The sequence below is a fragment of the Macaca nemestrina genome, chromosome X, assembly GCF_043159975.1.
Source record: "Macaca nemestrina isolate mMacNem1 chromosome X, mMacNem.hap1, whole genome shotgun sequence".
Lineage (NCBI taxonomy): Eukaryota > Metazoa > Chordata > Mammalia > Primates > Cercopithecidae > Macaca > Macaca nemestrina.
Window position 1 is genome coordinate 60,217,286 of NC_092145.1, and position 21,355 is coordinate 60,238,640.

Below are 21,355 nucleotides of genomic sequence, written 5' to 3' on the forward strand. Positions count from 1 at the left end.
CCTTGTGCCAGTGGAACACAACACAGGGCAGAATTTAGCCAGTGCCCACAGAGGAGGCATTTGGACTAACCCCAGTCAAAAGGTAATCTTTTACTCCAGCCGTGGGAACCTGAGTTCTGGCTAGCTCCATCAATGCCCGATTAATGTAGCCTGGGGTCCCGGATAAACTTGAAAGACAGTCAGACCCAAGGCTTGCAGTGCTTTGGTAAGTCCTGGTGCTTTGCTGAGCTTGGAGACAGTGGTATTGAGATACCCACAACTCAGAGAGACAAAAGCTGGAGTGGCCAAGGGAATGCTTGCATCACCTCTTCTCCAGCTCCAGGAAGCACAACTCATAGCTCCAAGAGAGACTCCTTCCACTGGCAGAAAGGAAAAGGAAGAGTAAAAATAACTTTGTCCTGTGACTTGGATACATGTTCAGCCACAGTTAAAAAATAATAATAATAAATAAGCATAAAGCAGATTCCTTAGACTTCCAATTCCAGACCCTAGGTCTTGGATGACATTTCTAAACCTACCCTGGGCTAGAAGGGAACCCACTAACCTGAAGTGAAAAACCAAGCCTTGCCAGGATGCAACACATGCTGACTAAAAGGACCGTGGTAGGGCTACATGAGTGGTAGCCAGGCAGTAGTTACCATGGGCCTTGGCTAGATCCACTACCATGCCAGTTTCAAGTGTGACCCAGCATAGTCCCAACTTTATTGGCCCTGGAAGTGTTTGCATCATCCCTCCCCCAACTTCATTCAGCCCAGCACAGAGAGACAAACACCTGTTTGGGGAAAAGTGAGAGAAGAGAATGAGAGACTCCCTGGTATTCCAGGAAATTCCCCCAGATTGTATTCAAGTCCACCCATGATATACTTCTACAAGTGTGCAAATGTGGCAACATCACTGGACTTGTGGCACCCCTTAACACAGATATAGCTGCAGTAACCAAAGACTTAAATTGCAACTCTCAATTCCGTTTGAGAAACGGGAAAGTCTTCTCAAGAAGTATACATCCAAACAAGCAAGAACTTCAATTACCTAAACTCTTCAATGCCCAAACATCATGAACATCAACAAGCATCAAGAACATACAAGAAAACATGACCTGACCAAACGAACAAAATGAGGCACCATTGACCAATCCTGGAGTGAGAGACATGTGACTTTTCAGAAGAGAACTCAAACTAGCTTTTTTTTGAGGACGCTTAAACAATATCACAGTAACACAAAGAAGGAATTTAGAATTCTTTTTTGTTTTAATACTTTCATTTCTAGGGTACATGTGCACAACGTGCAGGTTTGTTACATATGTATACATGTGCCATGTTGGTTTGCTGCACCCATTAACTCATCATTTATATTAGATATATCTCCTAATGCTATCCCTCTCCCCTCCCCCCTCCCCACAATAGGACCTGGTGTGTGATGTCCCCCTTCCTGTGTCCAAGTGATCTCATTGTTCAGTTCCCACCTATGAGTGAGAACATGCGGTGTTTGGTTTTCTGTTCTTGCGATAGTTTGCTGAGAATGATGGTTTCCAGCTGCATCCATGTCCCTACAAAGGACACAAACTCATCCTTTTTGATGGCTGCATAGTATTCCATGGTGTATAGGTGCCACCTTTTCTTAATTCAGTCTGTCAGTGATGGACATTTGGGTTGATTCCAAGTCTTTGCTATTGTGAATAGTGCCGCAATAAACATACGTGTGCATGTGACTGTATAGCAGCATGACTTATAATCCTTTAGTTTATAAGTAATGGGATGGCTGGGTCAAATGGTATTTTTAGTTCTAGATCTTTGAGGAATCGCCACACTGTTTTCCACAATGGTTGAACTAGTTTACAGTCCCACCAACAGTGTAAAAGTATTCCTATTTCTCCACATCCTCTCCAGCACTTGTTGTTTTCTGATTTTTTAATGATTGCCATTCTAACTGGTGTGAGGTGGTATCTCATTGTGGTTTTGATTTGCATTTCTCTGAGGCAGGTGATGATGAGCATTTTTTCATGTGTCTGTTGGCTGCATGAATGTCTTCTTTTGAGAAGTGTCTGATCATATCCTTTGCCCACTTTTTGATGGGGTTGTTTGTTTTTTTTCTTGTAAATTTGTTTGAGTTCTTTGTAGGTTCTGGATATTAGCCCTTTCTCAGATGAGTAGATTGCAAAAATTTTCTCCCATTCTGTAGATTGCCTATTCACTCTGATGGTAGTTTCTTTTGCTGTGCAGAAGCTCTTTAATTTAATTATATCCCATAGAATTCTATTAGAAAACATTTACAAAGAGATTGAAATAATAGAAAAATCAAGTAGATATGTAGGAGTTTAAAAATTCAATTAACAAAATGAAAAAATGCATCACAGTATTTTAACAGCAAAATTATTAAGCTGAAAAAAAATAATGAACTTGGAGATCAGCTACTGAAAATGCACAGTAAGAGAAAGCAAAAGAAACAAAGGATGAAAAAGAATGAAGCATACCAACAAGGTCTAGAAAACAGCCTCAAAAACATCTAATCTTATTGTTCTTAAAGAGCAGGTATACCAAGAGGTTGGGGTAAAAGTCTCTTCAAAGAAATAATAACAGTGAGCTTTGAAACCTAAAGAAAGTTATCAATATTCAAGTATAAGAAGGTAATAGAACACCAACTGGATTTAACACATTAAGACTACTTCAAGACATCCAATAATCAATTGATAAAGATAAAGAAAGATAAAGAAAGAATCCTAAAAGCAGCAAGAAAAAATAAATAGCATACAAAAGAGTGTCAATATCCAGTGAAAATACCTTTAAAACAAAGGAGGACAGGCACGGTGGCGCACGCCTGTAATCCCAGCACAGTAGTAGGCTGAGGCAGGTGGTTGCACAATGTCAGGAGCTGGAGACTAGCCTGGCCAACATGGTGAAACCCCATCTCTAGTAAAAATACAAAAATTATCTGGGTGTTGTGGCATGCACCTGTAACCCCAGATACTTGAGAGGCTGAGGCAAGAGAATCGCTTGAACCCGGGAGGTAGAGGTTGTAGTGAGCTGAGATTGTGCCACTGCACTCCAGCCTGGGTGACAGAGCAAGACGCTTCAAAAAAAAACCAAAAACAAACAAACAAAAAAAAACATAAAGGAGAAGTATTTTCCCAATGAGAACTAAGAAATTTGGAAAACACCAGACCTGTCATTCAAGAAATGTAAAAGAAAGTTATTGATTCTAAAAAGAAAGGATGTCAATGAGCAATAAGAAATTATCTAAAGGTAAAAACTCACAGGTAACAGTGAGTACACAAAGAATAATCTGATCATGTATTTGTTGTGTGTAAACCATTCATATCTTTAGTAGTAAGACTAAAAGATAAACTTATTAAAAATAATAGCTAAAACACTTTTTAAGGTATAGATACTGCAAAGGACATGAACTCATTCTTTTTTATAGCTGCATAGTATTCCATGGTGTATATGTATATGTCCACATTTTCTTTATACAGTCTAACATTGATGGGCATTTGGGTTGGTTCCAAGTCTTTGTTATTGTGAATAGTGCTGCAATAAACATACATGTGCACGTGTCTTTATAGTAGAATGATTTATACTCCTTTGGGTATATACCCAGTAATGGGATTGCTGAGTCAAATGGTATTTCTGGTTCTAGATCCTTGATGAATCACCACACTGTCTTCTACAATGGTTGAATTGTAAATGTATCCACAGTGTAAAAGTGGATACATTACTAGACATACACAACTTACCCCCCAAAAATAGTAAAAGCATTTCTATTTCTCCACATCCTCTCCAGCATCTGTTGTTTCCTGACTTTTTAGTGATTGCCATTCCAACTAGCATGAGATGTTGTCTCATTGTGGTTTGATTTGCATTTCTCTAATGACCAGTGATGATGAGCTTTTTTTCATATGTTTATTGGCCGCATAAATGTCTTCTTTTGAAAAGTGTCTGTTTATATATTTGCCCACTTTTTGATGAGATTGTTTTTTCTTGTAAATTTGTTTAAGTTTCTTGTAAATTCTGAATATTAGCCCTTTATCAGATGGATAGATTGCAAAAATTTTCTCCCATTCTGTAGGTTGCCTGTTTACTCTGATGATAGTTTCTTTTGCTGTGCCAAAGCTCTTCATTCTCAGCAAACTAACACAGGAACAGAAAACCAAACACTGCATGTTCTCACTCATAAGTGAGAGTTGAACAATGAGAACATATAGGCACAGGGAGGGGAACATCACACACTGGGGCCTGTCACGGGGTGGGGGGCAAGGGGAGGGATAGCATTAGGACAAATGCCTAATGTAGATGACAGGTTGATGGGTGCAGCAAACAATTATGGCACATGTATACCTATGTAACAAACCTGCATATTCTGCATGCGTATCCCAGAACTTAAAGTATAACTTAAAAAAAAAAAGATGTAAACACAATAAACAGATATAAATAGAAACAACAAAAAATTAGAAAGTTTGAGGTGGAGTTAAAGTTTATAAATTGCATGAGTTATTTATTAATTGGATCTTTTTGCAATCAGAATTAAATTGTCATCAGTTTAATATGACCATTTATAAAATCTCATTTACAAACCTCATGGTAACTTCAAATGAAAAGACCTACAGTAGACATACAAAAAATAAAAAGCATGAAATTAAAGCACACCACAAGAGAAAAGTCACCTTTATACAAATGAAGATGAAGGACGAAAGAAGGGAGATAACACCAAAAAAATCAGAAAACAAATAACAAAATGTCAGTAAAGTCCTCACATATCAATTACATTAAATGTAAATAGACAAAAATCTCCAATCAAAAGACATAAAGTGCCTGAATCGATTTTAAAAAGAGACTCAACTATGTGCTGCCTATAAGAAACTCAATTCACATATAAAAAACACAAACTGAAAATAAAGGAATGGAAAACATATTCTATGCCAACAGAAACCAGAAAAAGAGCAGGAGTGCCTATACTTCTATCAGGTAAAATACATTTTATGACAAAAATTCTGAAAAGAGACAAAGAAGGTCATTAAATAGTGACAAAAGAGTCTTGGTGAATTGTTATATACTGCAAGAGAATATAACAATTTAAATGTATTTCAGTATGCACCCAATGCTGGAGCACTTAGATATGTGAAGTAAATATTTTTAAAGCTAAAGAGAGAAATAGACCTCAATACAATAATAGGTAGAGACTTCATCCTCCAACTTTCAGCATTGAGTAAATTATCTAGACAGAATATCAGCAAAGACACACTGAACTTACCCTGCACTATAGACCAAATGCAGCTAATAGACAGTTACAGAACATGTTACTCTATAGCTGCAGAGTACACATTCTTTTCTTCAGCATGTGGATCATTCTCAAAGATAGATCATATTTTAGGCTACAAAACAAGTCTTAAAACATTACAAAAAGAGGAGGGAATTATATCAAGCATCTCCTCTGACCACAATTGAATAAAACTAGAAATCAATAACAAAGGGAACTTTGGAAACTATACCAACACATGGAAATTAATCAATATGCTTTGGAATGACTAATTGGTCAATAAAGAAATTTAAACAAAATAAAATTTTTTGAAACCAATGAAAAGAGTAATAAAACATATCAAAATTTTTGGAATACAGCAAACCGGTGCTAAGAAAAGGTTTACAGCAGTAAGTACCTACATTAAAAAAGTAGAAAAATTTCAAATGAACAATGATGCATCTTAAAGAACTAGGAAAGCACCTACTAAGCAAATCAAAAGTTAGTAGAAGAAAAGAAATAATAAAGATCAGAGCAGAAGTAGTGAAATTAAAACTAAAATCAATTACATAATATTAATGAAAGGAAAGTTGGTGTTCATAAAAGATAAACAAAGTCAACAAACTTTTAGGAAAACCAACTAAAAAAGAGGTAATAAAATAAATAAAATCAGAGAATCAAAAAGAGACATTACAACTGATACTGCAGAAATTCAAAGGATAATTAGTGACTACTAGAGCAACTATATGACAAAAACATTGGAGAACCTAGAAGAAATGAATACATTACTAGACATACACAACTTACCAAAATAGAACAATAAAGAAATCCAAAATCTTAATAACAATATCAAAGCCATAAGAAAACTTCTTCCATCAAAGAAAAGCCCAGGAATCAATGGCTTCACAGTTGATTTTTACTAAACATTTTAAAAAGAACTAAATACAGTCCTCCTCAAACTATTCCCAAAAATAGAGGAGGAGAAAATACTTCCAAACTAATTCTACAAAGCCAGTATTACCCTGACACCAAAACCAGAAAAAGACATACAAAAAAAGAAAACTGTGTGCCAGTATCTCTGATGAACATTGATGCCAAAATCATTAACAAAATACTAACAAATTCAGTTAAACAATGGATTAACATATCGTTCATCTTGACCAAGTGGGATTTATCCTAGTAATGCAAAGATGGTTTAACTACACAAATAAATCAGCATGATTCATCATATCAACACAATAAAGAACAAAAACTATATAATTATTTCAACTGATGCTGAAAAACAATTTGATGAAATTCAACGTCCTTTCATTGTAAAAACTCTCAAAAACTGGGTATAGAAGGAATATGCATCAACACAATAAAACCTATATTAGATAGATCCACAGCTAGTGTCACACTGAATGAAAAAAAAAAAAACACTATCACTGTTATTTAATGTAGTACTGGAAGTCCTAGCTAGAGTGATTAGACAACAGGAAAAAAAAAAAAAAAGTGCATCCAACTTGGAACCGAAGTTAAATTATCCTTGATTTCAGATAAAATGGTCTTATATTTAGAAAAACACAAATACTTCACCAAAAAAACTATGATAACTAATGAACAAACCCAGTAAAGTTGCAGATGCAAAGTCAGCATACAAATTCATTAGCATTTCTACATATCAAAGGCAAAAAATCTGAAAAAGAAATAAAAAAAGTAATTCCATTTACAATAGCTACAAATAAAATAAAGCACCTAGAAATTAACTTAACCAAAGATATGAGAGATCTCTACAAAGAAAACTACAAAGCGTTGATGAAAGAAATTGAAAAGAACACACACACACACACACACACACACACACAATTATATGTTCATGGGTTTAAATAATCAATATTGTTTAAATTTCCATATTGTCCAAAATACTACAGATTTGAAGCAATCTCTAACAAAATACCAATGACACTCTTCACAGAAATCTAAAAAGCAAGCAAACAAACAAACAAAGAAAACAAAGCAAAACTAATCCTAACATTTATATGGAACCACACACAAAAAAACCCCAAAAATATCCAAAGCCATTCTGAGAAAAAAATAACAAAACTGGAAGAATCACATTACCTTATTTGAAATTTTACTACAGGGCTGTGGCAACCAAAAGAACATAGTACCGGCATAAAACAAGACAGACAGACAAATGGAATGCAATAAAGAAGCCAGAAAACAATTTAGATATCTATGGTGAACTGATTTTTGACAAAGTTACCAAGAGTTTACACTGGAGAAAGGATAGTCTCTTCAATAAATGGTGCCAGAAAAACTGGATATCATACACAGAAGAATGAAACTAGACACATATCTCTTGCCATATACAAAAAATCAAATCAAAATGGGTTAAAGCCTTGAACCTAGGAGACGAAACCATGAAAATACTAAAATAAAACATAGGGAAACATCTCTAAGACATTGGCCTGGAGAAATGTTTTTTGAGAAATACCTACAAAGCACAGACAACCAAAGCAAAAAATGGGATCACATTATGTTAAATAAACAAAGCAAACAAACAAAAAATGACTTCTGCACAAAAAGGAAACAATCAGCAAAGTTAAGAAACAACCCACAGGGTGAAAAAAATAAGTTCAAAATACCCATCTGAGTAGGGATTAATAATCAGAATATATAAGCAGCTCAAACCACTCAATAAGAAAAAAAAACAAACCAATGAAAAATTGGGTAAAATATCTTAACAGGTATTTCTCGAAAGAAGATATACATTTTCCCATCAACCTCAGGATTGGAGGACGTCTTAGCATGTCTCTCCCACTTGAAAAAAAAAAAAGTAATGTGTAGAGACAGACTGTGGACATATATTTTCCAATAAGCAACACAGTAACTAAGCAGGAAAACTTCAGAAAACCACAGACCCTTTGAAAAAAGTGGTTGGCTGAAGCCTACAATGTATATCAGGCAGAAAACTGTGAGTTCCCGAAGTGTGAGGGGGGAGACCATGCCTCTGGCATATATACACTTTTACTGGGGAACCTGTCAATCACAGGCCATGGGGGAATGCTTTAATCCTACCCAGCACCTAAGCTGATTTAGTAAGCGGTGGAGAGTATATGACAAGGATCAACATTGCAGGTGCTTTGTGTGCAGTCCTAGCTTCCACTGGGGATGGAGGCAAGCCAATTCTGATCTTACTTCACAAGGGACCTTGTGAAAGTCAGCCAGCTAACTCAGGCAGGCGTCACAGATTGAGAGAAGCTACCAACTGAGATTCACAATATAATCCTGAATGGGAATGGACCCACTTGGCCAGAAATGAGAAGTGAGTGGAAAGTGTGATATAGCCTTGGGCACAGAAACTTGATGCCCCTGCTTTGCAGAAGGACTTGGAGGAGTCTGGCCTGAAAACTCCATTACACCAGGAGGTTTCTTTCTTAGTAGGGAAGCTTTATTGCTGGGGACAGTTTTGAGCCCTGAGTGCAGACTACCTGGAACCCAGCTAGCTGCTGCTAGTGGGACACTGTGGCTCGCCAAGTGCATGGGAACTGGGTAGGGCTCATTGCCAGCTGCTACTCCCCATTCTCTTTGTGTATTTTTCTATGCAGCATAGTCAGTTGTGCTTCCCTCTGAAATATCACCACAGCAGTCAGAACGGCTCCCTGATCCCCACTGGGGCCACTGCTTGTACCTGCATGTGCAGATCCAGAGCAAGGACATGCCTGACCACAGTACAATTCATCCATGCAACCAAAAACCACTTGTACCCTTAAAGCTACTGAAATAAAATACACACAGAGAGACACACAAATAAGGCATACAAATGGCAACCAGGTATAACAAAGAGTGTTCAAAATCACTAATTATCAGAGAAATGCAAATCAAAACTACAATGAGTTATCTCACCCAGTTTAAATAGCTTTCATCCAAGTGACAGGCAATAGCAATGGCTGGTGAGGATGGGAAGAAAGGGAAACTCTTGGACACTGTTGGTAGGAATGTAAATTAGTATCACCTCTATGGAGAACACTTTGTAGCTTCCTCAACAAATTAAAAGTAGAACTGTCAATCCTCACTAATATTGCTGGATTATATGATACCCCAAAACAAGAAAACCAGCATATCAAAAATATATCTTCCTTCTCAGATATAGAAGAAAATGTTTCTTTCATATCTGAGAAAATACAAGTTTATATTCTCATGAAATAAGAACATGCAATAGTGAAAAGAACACTCAGAGAAAGAAAAGAAGAACTCTTGACTTTTTTTTAAATTTTAAAATCTTTCCTGTAGGTAAGCAATAAAACAAAGAGATAAATAATAAAACAAAGGTTATAAAATTAGAGTTCCAGTAGAAGTTCTACATGAGAAAGTAATTAGAAAGAAAAAGAGAATTTTAAAAAAGCTGAATGGAAGAAACAATTCACAAATTTTCTCCTAAATGGAAGGCTACAGATTTTCAGGCAAGCATTACTGAGGACCCAGCAAATGGATAGAAATGGACCCACATAAAAACAAATCATTGCAAAGTTTCAGAACACTAGGAAAAATGAGATTGTATAAACTGCCAAAAAGAGAACAAGGGAAAAATAAATGCACATGATCTTATATATTTTTAGCAAGAATCTGAATGATTTCAGATATCTCAACACAACAGAGGAAGGTAGTGGACAAAGGAGTGCTTTCTTGAAAATGTGAAGGCAAATGGTTTCCAAACTGGACTTCTATATCCAGCCAGATTAGCAATCAAGTATGAAGGTAATATAAATACATTTGTAGCAAACTGAGTTCATAGGAATTTTCCTTCTTCATAAATTAATACATTTCAGAAATTAATGTTATTCCCAGGATATCAATTATTATTATTACGACTACTGTTACAGTTGCTGACAATGAAAATTGCATTTTACAGTGGGTATTGCTTATATTTACATTTTCCAGGGTACAGTAGCAATTTTTGAATTGAGTTTCACAATATTTTGTATAAAAAAATTTAAGACACAGTTTAAATGAAAAAACAACAAGGTTGTTGTATATTTTAATGTGAGTTTTCAGACCAGCAAAATAAGATTATTTCCTACTGTAAATTATTAAATTCATTCAATTTATGATTTTTTCAGTACCAACATTTTAATTCAATATGGCATCAGCATCTCCACAACAAGGTCATACTTTTTAAGTTTCTAAAAATGTTTCTATCAGATGTTAGGAGGGCTTGTACTTTCTAAGAATAAGCACTGACATTTTAATATTTAGTATAAGGAGAAAAATAAAGAGCTAAACTAAATAAATCTAAAACTCACAATAGAGAAAAATGTCAAACTTTTTTTAAAAAAATAGCACAGCAAAAAATTAAATGTATGCTATATTTATTAGCTATTAATAAACAATGAATACTTATTCAACCATAACTGCAATACAAATATGTTGAGAAGATGACAGAGAAAATAAGTTTATGCATCTGTGATTTGGCATGGTAGGGGAGGCTAGGTGTGAAAAACAACTAAATCCTCATCTTCTGTAATTAAAAATTAATAGCTAAATTCTAAATGTGAAATATAAAGTGATAAAATCCATGTATATTTTTAAAATATATCGCATTACATAGCCAAAGTTTTACGAAAGAGGATTTCTAGGTAGTAGGAAATTTAGGAGTGAGGATAGTACTGTTGTTTTTCTTAACAAGCCTGGTGCATCTCTTGAATTTTAAAGCTATGTGCACCTGTAACATATTAAAAAAAAAATTTAAGTTAGAGATATAAATGTAATGTATGCTTATAGTAAATAACTGTGAGAAAATACAATAATATATTTTTATTACCCATAAATTAGCATAATGAAATTTGGAAACATATATCCAGGAGTCATTTAATTAATAGATGCAGTTAAAAACTACTGAGTTATATGGTTTGGCTATGTCCTCACCCAAATCTCATCTTAAATTGAAATCCCCATAATTCCAACATGTCAATGGAGGTGCTTGGTGGGAGGTAATTGGCTCATGGGGGCAGTTTCCCTGGTGATGTTCTAATGATAGTGAGTGAGTTCTCACGAGAGCTGATGGTTTTAAAGTGTGGCACTTCCTCATTCTTGCTCTCACTCTCTCTCTCTCTCACCTGGCACCTTGTAAGACTTGCCTGCTTCCCCTTCCACCATGATTGTAAGTTTCCTGAGGCCTCCCCAGCCATGCAAATCTGTGAGTCAAACCTTTTTCCTTTATAAATTACCAAGTCTCGGGACTTTTTTTAATAGCAGTGTGAAAACGTACTAATATACTGAGATAGCCAGATATAAATATTTTTAAATTAAGTCATAATTATGAAGTTGTATTTTTCCAAAAACACTTCATCTATTTTATTAAAAAACCCTAAAGCCTAATAAATGATGTGAAACTGAATGATTTGACTAGTTGAAGATAAGCGCTTTTTATCATGACATATACTATTTCCTAAAAGGCCCCTCTAAAGTTAAGAAAAATTATGAATAAGAGTAAAATGTTGGAGTTTTATATCATCTTTTAAACTACTTATTTTAAGTTTAGAAACAGTTGACAACCAACTCTGAAAAGGGTAGAAATAATCTAACAGCCACTACTTTTTTCACTGCTTTTATTATCTCTAAATTTATTTATTTATTTTTTACTAACTGAGGCTTTTGAAAATAACAATTTAATCTTGGAAGTATTTTTCTTTGTCCCAAAACAAGCACAGACATTGTTGACTGCACAAAGACTTTTAAAAAGCACTTGACACTAGGATTATATATTTTAGAAATCAGTGAATAACACATTGTTTAAATGACAATTTTGGAGGAGTAATAAATTACAGCATAATTGAGCTTTAAAGATCATTTATTCTTTTTCTGTAATATCTCCATTATAAGTTCTTGTGAATATGGTTTTTAAAATGAAGCATTTTTAAGAATAAGTTCTGCCTGGCATCACTGTGCTGCCTATCAAATTGACATAATGTTTCTATCATTTCAGTTAATAGTCAATTGTTATTTAGTCATTCAGTGACCCCAATTATATTATCATAACAACCAGCTTAAAAAAATTCCATGTAGAGCTATTTGAAGTTGCTTGTTCTTATTCACCCAGAAGTTCCTAAGCTAGATAATGACTAATACTGATTTATTTTTTTCTTGCATAGCATTTTCTCACACTTTACTGAGATCTTAAGCCTGCCACAAATGAACATTAGACTGTGAAGTGTTACTCTCTCCCAACACTGCCCAAAATACACTTCCAGAAATGCTAGTGTTTTGGATGTTAACATCAGTAACATTCAAAGAGGTTCTGTAATCAGATAACTTGGAAGAGTAGATAGTTACACAATTTCCTTTATTTCTCATCTTCAAATAAATTTTAACACCCTAATGTACATTTTAAACCTCCAAGGTATGGATATATTATTCAATATTCCAATTTTATTTGACTCTAAATCATGCCCTCCAATTTCAGAGAGCATTTAAAAAAAATTGTTCCTCTAAACGTATTTTAAGAAATGCTTATACAGCCTATCCTAAATACAAATGATAACGTTAGAAATTTTGTCAAATGGGTTAATATTTTTGATTTTGAAATTTAAATTTGGTAACCACATGATCAGAATTCATTGAAAATATATTTTCCATTTGCATTGGCATGAAGCTTTCTTTTTAAAATTATATTTCCTAGATGATGGTATAATACGTATTGTTATTCTTAATAATAAATTCAAATTATTTTTAAAGATTTATCATTTAAAATATAACTGATAACACATTAATGGAATCATTGGAAATAAATGACCTGTAACTGATACATATTCCATAACCTTTCCTCTGAATAGAATTACTAATCTAACTAATAATTGTTGAACACCTACTCCATTCAAATAACTACCATGCCCAGGGGATATAACAGAGTATAAACAGGAAAATAGCCCTGCCTTCACAAAGTGTATCTTTAAGTGAGTCAGGGTTGTTTAGAGGGACAGGATGAGTTTATTAAAGAGTATTAAACTCATACGATCACAAGATGCCACAATAGGCCATCTGCAAGCTGAGGAGCAAGGAAGACAGTCCAAGTCCCAAAAGCTGGAGAACTTGGAGTCTGATGTTTGAGGGCCGGAAGTATTCATCACAGGAGAAAGATGTAGGCTGGGAGGCTAGGCCGGTCTAGTCTTTTCATATCCTTCTGCCTGCTTTTTATTCTGGCTGTGCTGACAGCTGATTAGATTGTGTTCATCCAGATTAAGGGTGAGTCTGCCTTTCCCAGCCTACTGACTCAAATGTTAGTCTCTTTTGGCAACATCCTCACTAACACACCCAAGATAAATACTTTGCATCCATCAATTCAATCAAATTGACAGTATTAACCATCAAAAGTCCACCCCTTGTAGACTTGAACCCATACACGTCTCCTGAAATAATATATAATCCTCAAATAAAGACAATAATAAGGTCATAATTATGCCTAACATATTACAATTATCCTACATATAACTGGAAACACACCAATCCCCAACCCAAATGCTATTTCATAAAGTTAACAATAATTAAATGCTCATATAAAGTCAATAAATATTATGTCACCTAATATAGAAAAAAAATAAAGTGAAGGTATTTTCTTAGTACAAGTGTATACATTCACAAATGTGTTTTTAACAAAAGGAGGAGAAAGTACTCATGACAATTACAGTCCTCATTTCTGCCATCACTATTGCTTCAAACATTGCAGGGTTTATCTCCCCAAACAAAGATGGAAAGGCTGATGGCAGTGTGGGTCTGGGAGGGGATGTTGTCACTAATGGAGATAGGTAAGCTTTTTCTTCTGGCAAAAAAGGTTCATCAGAGTTTATAGCCTCAGTGTCCCCAGCTTCTTCAGGGTCCTCTCACACATCCCCATTTCAAGTTGCAGAGTTCCATTGTTTTCAAATAAATGTCCTCACTTTAACAGTAGACACCTGGCAAGGCTGTGCATGTACCTTTCATTGCAGGTCAGCCACTTGCATGATAAGAGCTTGTGTCTGATTTTCCACAATTTTAGCTCTTTCTCTAAAGCAGATAAGACTCTCAGTCAGGGCAATCTTAGCAGATTTGAGGCTCAGTATCTGCTTCTGAAGCCAGGAGTTAGAATACCTGTGTTTATCATTTTCTTTCATGACTTTGTTCAGCGAACTTAGGAGCAACCAACCAACTTCATTATGTTCCTAGTCCTCCATATATAGTCAAAGGTGTTATGTAAATCGTCACTAAACTCCTTGCCTCTCATGAGCAGTGAATCAGGAATGCCAGATGCATGTATTTTGCATAATTTTCTAAACAGTTCATGACAAGGACTATCAGTGTTCTCTGTACTATTAGAAGTAGAGTTCTTAACATTTTTGGATCTAATCATCTTAAGCAGCCAACTCCAGAAACCTCAAAACCAGTTAAAGAACTCCATCCTTAATATTCTATTCTTCTAGAACCACTCCTGGTACCAAAATCTGAATTTTTTTTTCTCTTTGAGGAAGAGTCTTGCTCTGTTGCCCAGGCTGGAGTGCAGTGGCTTGATCTCAGCTCACTGCAACCTCCACTTCCCAGATTTAAGCCATTCTCCTGCCTCAGCCTCCTGAGTAGCTGGAATTACAGGCATGCACTGCCACACCCAGTTGATTTTTATATTTTTAGTAGAAACGGGGTTTCACCATGTTGGTCAGGCTAGTCTGGAACTCCTGACCTCGTGCATCCACCTGCCTCAGCCTCCCAATGTACTGGGATTAAAGGTGTGAGCCGCCATGCTGGGCCCACCAAAATCTGTGTTATTCAGGGTTCTCTAGAGGGACAGAACCAATAGCGTATATATAAGGGGGAGTTTGTTAAGGAGTATTAAACTCACATGATTACAAGGTCTCACAATAGACCATCTGCAAGCTGAGGAGTAAGGAAGCCAGTCTGAGTCCAAAAGCTGAAGAACTTGGAGTCCAGTGTTTGAGGGCAGGAACCATCAAGCATGGGAAAAAGATGTAGGCTGGGAGAGTAAGCCAGTGTAGTCTTTTCATGTTCTTCTGCCTGTTTTTATCCTAGCCATCCTGGCAGCTGATTAGATTTTGCCCACCCTGATTAAGGGTGGGTCTGCCTTTCCCAGTCCACTGACTCAAATGTTACTCTTCTTTGGCAACACCTTCACAGACAAACCCAGAATCAATACTTTGCATCCTTCAATCCAAATCAAGTTGATACTCAGTATTAATTATCACAAGTAGCTAGACTTTACTGAGTATTCTCCTAAATGCCTGTTACATATTAATTTAATTTTTCCTCAACCACGTAATGTAATAGGTACCAATATTATCCCACTTTGCAGATGAGGAACTTAAAGGTAAACTATTCTTAATATTACATGTTTATTTACTAGAAAAGGTAGGATTTTAACCCATACAGTTACGCTCTTAAACATATTGTCTTTACCATTAATACCATCACATTTAATTTTGTATTTGAATGTATGCCGTCTTTTTATTTCAATTATTTTGGCCCTCAAATTATCTTTATGGGTCTTTAAACTCTTAAACATTGTTTATGCAAGATGGCATTATTCTAACCTTGTAATATAAGCAAATATTTAGAAATAATAAGGACTTAATTGTTCAGTCATTTCCAGTCAACATTCTAAAAGCCTTCAAATACTGCTGGTTCCATTGAGGAATTCCTACAATTGAGAATATTTGGCTGCTTCTTCATCTAATATATCTCTTAGTTTTCCAATATGGCATATCATATTAAATTCCATCTGCAACAGCAATACATTTAGAATTGTTGGTTTTTTCAACTAAAGTTGTTCACCAGACTGGAGTTATCAAAGTACATACATTCAACTGGCTATTGAAAATTTGATAACTTGGGTCTAGAAAGATTCTCTACAAAAACAGTAAAGAATGTATCACAGAAGTATAGAAAAGAGAGGGAGCAACCGAAATAGAAGGAAATGTGTCAGAGAAACAGGGAAATGGTCAGAGAAACAAGGATCTAGGAAAGGTTTGTTGTGGTTAGAGACACAGCAGAAATAATATGTTCAACATATATGGGAAAGCAGAAAAATATCAAATTCCACTAGGAATTTTTCTAAAATTAGAATATTTGACTTATTAGTTTTATAATAGTATGCAAAATATAATTGAGCTCACAGAAAATAATTTACATATAATTCTGAGCAGCATGCATACAAATAATTTATATACTATAAATATATATTTGCAATGTAAACTGTCATTTTATTGCTCAACTTTAAGTCTCTATCCTGTCTTTGAATTATAGATACCGAGATAAGTTAATGATTTAAAAAATTCATAAAAGGAAGCTCAACTTCAGAGATGCTCTGCAAATATTCCAGTTTCATGTTTTGTTGGCACACTTGTTAATTGCAACAGCAATTCTCTTAAATCTAAGAATGTTAAAGATGAACAAAACCCCAGAAGGCATGTCATTCAGATGTGAGGTAACATGGCATACACTGGTATGGTTCAGGATATGCTACAGCAAATGTATTTAAGCTGAAGAAATTTGAGAAAACTCACAGAAGCAGCAAGGTTATTTTCTCACCCTTTTCTGTGCTTCTGCCCTGAAGAAGGTCGTAAAACCTAGGAAAAATTTTCTGACGTTTCTCTGAAGCAGATCATAGTGAGAGTTGCTGTCTCTATACTCAGAGAAATAGAACATTATTATTTCTGAAAATGAAGAGACACAGAAAAAAATCTGAACAAAATGGGTCTTGTTATATTTCCTCCAGTTTGTTGTCACTTTATCTTACTTTTTTATTCAGTTATACTTCTCCACTATTGCTACCAGTTGAGGATAATTGTCCATGTTCTTGGCATTTTGAACAAAGAATTGGACGAAATACACAAACAAAGCAAGAAAGCAAAAGAAGAGGTTTATTTTTAAAGAAAGTACACTCCACAGGGTGGGAGCAGGCTGGAGCCAGCAGCTTAAGAGCATTGGTTACAGAATTTTCTGGGGTTTAAATATCCTCTGGTGATTTCCCATTGATTCATTGTATGCAAATAAAGTAGTGGCCCATAGTGACCAGTCTGACTGGTTGTGGGAGGGGACCAATTAGAGTGAAGAGTAGGCCTACAACCAGTCTGATTGGTTGTGGGAGGGGACCTATCAAAGGTACTTTCATTTTTCAACTGCCATGCAGAAAAAGAAGGGGTTGCGGCTGCCGTACAGCAACTGCCATGCAGAAAAAGCGGAAAAAGGAGAGGTTGAAAATGGAGTGTCTTCCAACATTCAGTTAGCATTAATCAACCTTCTTTGTTCCCTGCCTCCAGACCCTATTCTCCTGCCTCGCTACTATCAACTTTATCAAACCTAGTGAAAGGAGTTGTTTAGCTTGCCTTAGGTAGATAGCAAGGGAAGGTTCCCTGGAAAGTCCCTGGCCCATGGGTCAGTGCCTCATTCCCACACAACATAAAAAGCAGTCTGAGAAAAAATTTAGGCAGCAAGCACTGATAAGGGAACTAACACAGGGTGTTGTACGTAGAAAAATGACAATGTTTGAGTTGATAGAAAAATCTTTGGTCTATTTGAATAAAAACTTGCACAAACCTCCAGCTCACTCAGTTAAGGGAACAAGACCTGGCATAACAATGACTTTGTCTTTTGTATAGTCAGCAGGCTCCTAGGAAAACATTTAATCTCCTTTTTGTGGGAATGGGCATGGTGGGCTCCAGGGGGTTCCAGTGGGCACTCTATTTTCCTTTATTTGGACTGTAAGTCCGGCTTCTATGAATCATCACTTCAGCCCCTGATTGGTCCCAGGCCAACTTTCACTTCAGCTTCTGATAGGTCCTGGGCCTAGATAAGAAGCAGCTGTGAATCATCATTTCAGCTCCGGATTGGTCCTGGGCCAAGGACCCGGCCAAGCTTTCTGATTGGTCCTGGGCCAGGGTCCCAAGCCAAGCTGAATCTCATGTTCTCCAAGACAGCCTGCAGACTAAGCACATTCCTTGGACTTTCCAGTCCATAGAAACCTCAAAAGAGACCTTATAGGAGGTACCACTGTTCGGGACTCCCTCTCTGCTGGCAAAGAACTTGCTTTGTTTTTTTAAGCTTTTGCTTCAACCTCACCTTTGTGTCCATACTTCTTAATTTTTATGGAGGTAAGACAAAAAATTCTGGGCATAATCTCAGACAATGAGAGACTGTTACATTTTGGTGCATTGGTAAGACTACAACACTAGTATAAAAAATACACAGGTTTACACATTTTGGAGGTCTTGGTTTCCTGATGAAGGCTCCTGTGTCACCTAAAACTTGTATTAAATAAGTGTGTATACTTTTCTCTTGTTAGTCTGTCTTCTATTATAAGGGCCTCAGCCATAAGCCTAGGATTGGTAATGACACATTTACTCCCTGCAATTGTGGAGAACTTAGATATGAAATGCCATAACAACTTAACAAAATGTTCAGTGTATTTTTTACTTGTGTCTGAAAGTAACATTATTCTAGATAATGGTAACCCTGAAGCATGCTTAATTTGTATTTGAGATCTAATAACATAGTTAAATGGGGTTGGGTGTCAGAAGACTGAAATATTTCAGTTCTAGGTTTTTTAATCCACTCTGTGCTCTTAGGCAAGTGATATATTTTTGTTTCTTTACAAAAGTAGAATATATTTAATGTTTAGGTTCTTACAGAAAAACAGTAGTAATAATAAATAGGTCATGTCTTTGAGCACTTAGTATATCCAAGCAGTGTCTTAATTGTTTAATAATATACATTATTTCATATAAGCAAAACAACACTGAGGTGAGCAGCAATTTTTTTTATCTTAAAAATAGGATTAACTGATGCAAGATTGGTATACTTGCTTATTCTGGCCACATAGGTGGTAAGCTGCGGATCAGACTCAAATCTAGTTATGTCTGACAAGAAAATTCATGTGTTTAATCTCTTTTCTCCCCAGAAATGTGGCTTCCTTATTAGAGAGGTTGTGATCACATATAGAGAGTTTTAAGCTTTCCAGGCTATTAGGCTTTTTTGATGTTGCTAAATGCATTATATATCAAATTTAGAGTGTCTTCACCAGTTAAAGATGATTTTATTCTCACTATAAATCGCATAGAGAAACATGAATGGAGAGAAAATAGGTTTTTCTCGGGCAAAGGTCCACAGTTTTCATTATGTAAGCTTTTTCTTTTTTTTCTCTTAATTGAAACAATTGAACAGCTATTGTTCAAACCTTTCAAGCACAACAACCACATCTTTCATGTAAATGAAAGGATAATCTAAAAACAGTTAAGCAAGCTATGCGTGAAAAGAAACACTGTATTTGTGTTGAATAATCTAGTTCATGATTGTTCAGGTGATTATGAAAAAGGAAGTATTTAAAAGCAAATTAATAGCTAAATTCTGATTAGGAACCTTTACATTTGGGGCCTATAATAATGGGCAGATCTCATGACTTCAGAAAAGAGGAGAAAAGATATTGCTGTCTATTTAAGATCTGTTATGTGTCGCACATTTTGTGGTCAGAACTTGAATAAAGTATTTGACTTAATGCTTCTAGCATTTCTACTGCATAGGTAATATAGTCTAACTTATAGATGAGGAAGCTAACGGTCATAGAGTTTAAATAACTAACTTAGGGCCGGGCGCGGTGGCTCACGCCTGTAATCCCAGCGCTTTGGGAGGCCTAGGCGGGCGGATCACAAGGTCAGGAGATCGAGACCATGGTGAAACCCCGTCTCTACTAAAAATACAAAAAATTAGCCGGGCGCGGTTGTGGGCGCCTGTAGTCCCAGCTACTCGGGAGGCTGAGGCAGGAGAATGGCGTGAACCCGGGAGGCGGAGCTTGCAGTGAGCTGAGATCGCGCCACTGCACTCCAGCCTGGGCGACAGAGCGAGACTCCGTCTCAAAAAACAAAACAAAACAAAACAAAACAAAACAAAACAAAACAAAAAACTAACTTAGATTTATATATCTAGTAAGTAATAGAGCCGAGATTCGCATCTTGGTCATTTTCTTTAATCACAAATAAATAAACTTTTCATTATATTTAACTATTCCTCAAGAAAATAAATTGGTGTGATTGTAATAACTCTCACATATTACAAGTATATGTTAATGGGAAATTAACAAGTATATGTTAATTAGCATATAAGCAAGTATATGTTAATGAAAATTAACATAAGAAAATTAGTATGGATTTTCTTTACAATGAAATTGTAAAAACAAATAGATTTAGACACAGAAGTTTTTTCATTGCTTAACAGGGCAGTGGATAAATTTCACCTTCGGTATTATTACCTTCAATATATCAGTGAACACATTATTCGTTAAACCTAGGCTAGCAATATCTTTGTCCCAATATTCTTGGCTAAACTCAAAATCTGTAGAATGAAACATAACTTCCACACATATATGAAAGTGTCTACCATCAACTAGCTGAAAATGTCTTTCTCCTTCAGCTTCTTCACTCAGTTCAACAAACATACTGTATTGTTAGCGTGTGTAAAGCAGGGTAATGCACAAAGATCAAGAGGAGTGCAGTCATAATGAATAGTCTCAAGAAGCAAAATAATTACCTAAAGGAAATATCATTCAATGGAGATTAACTTTTTTAAAAAATTTAGTTTTTCAAGAATCAAAATAAGTACCTAAGTAAAGTATAATTAAATAAAGACTGAGAATAAGAAATAAAATAAAATAAACTGTAAGAGTGATGTAATCTAAGTATTCTGAAACTTTGGTAAATAAAAAATTTATCTTTGGCTGGGAAAACCAAGGAAGGATTCATGAAAAATATTAGCATACGGGCTAGACTTTAACAGGTTGATAGTTCCTTATATATAACCTTATTTTTTGTTTGCTTTTCTCAGCTTTTTACCTTTTTAGTTTAAAAATATTTTAATGGCCGGGCGATTTGGCTCATGCCTGTAATCCCAGCACTTTGGGAGCCTGAGGCGGGCGGATCACGAGGTCAGGAGATGGAGACCATGCTGGCTAACACAGTGAAATCCCGTCTCTACTAAAAATACAAAAAAATTAGCCGAGTGTGGGGGCGGGCGCCTGTAGTCCCAGCTACTCAGGAGGGTGAGGCAGGAGAATTGAGTGAACCCAGGAGGTGGAGCTTGCAGTGAGCCGAGATCTTGCCACTGCACTCCAGCC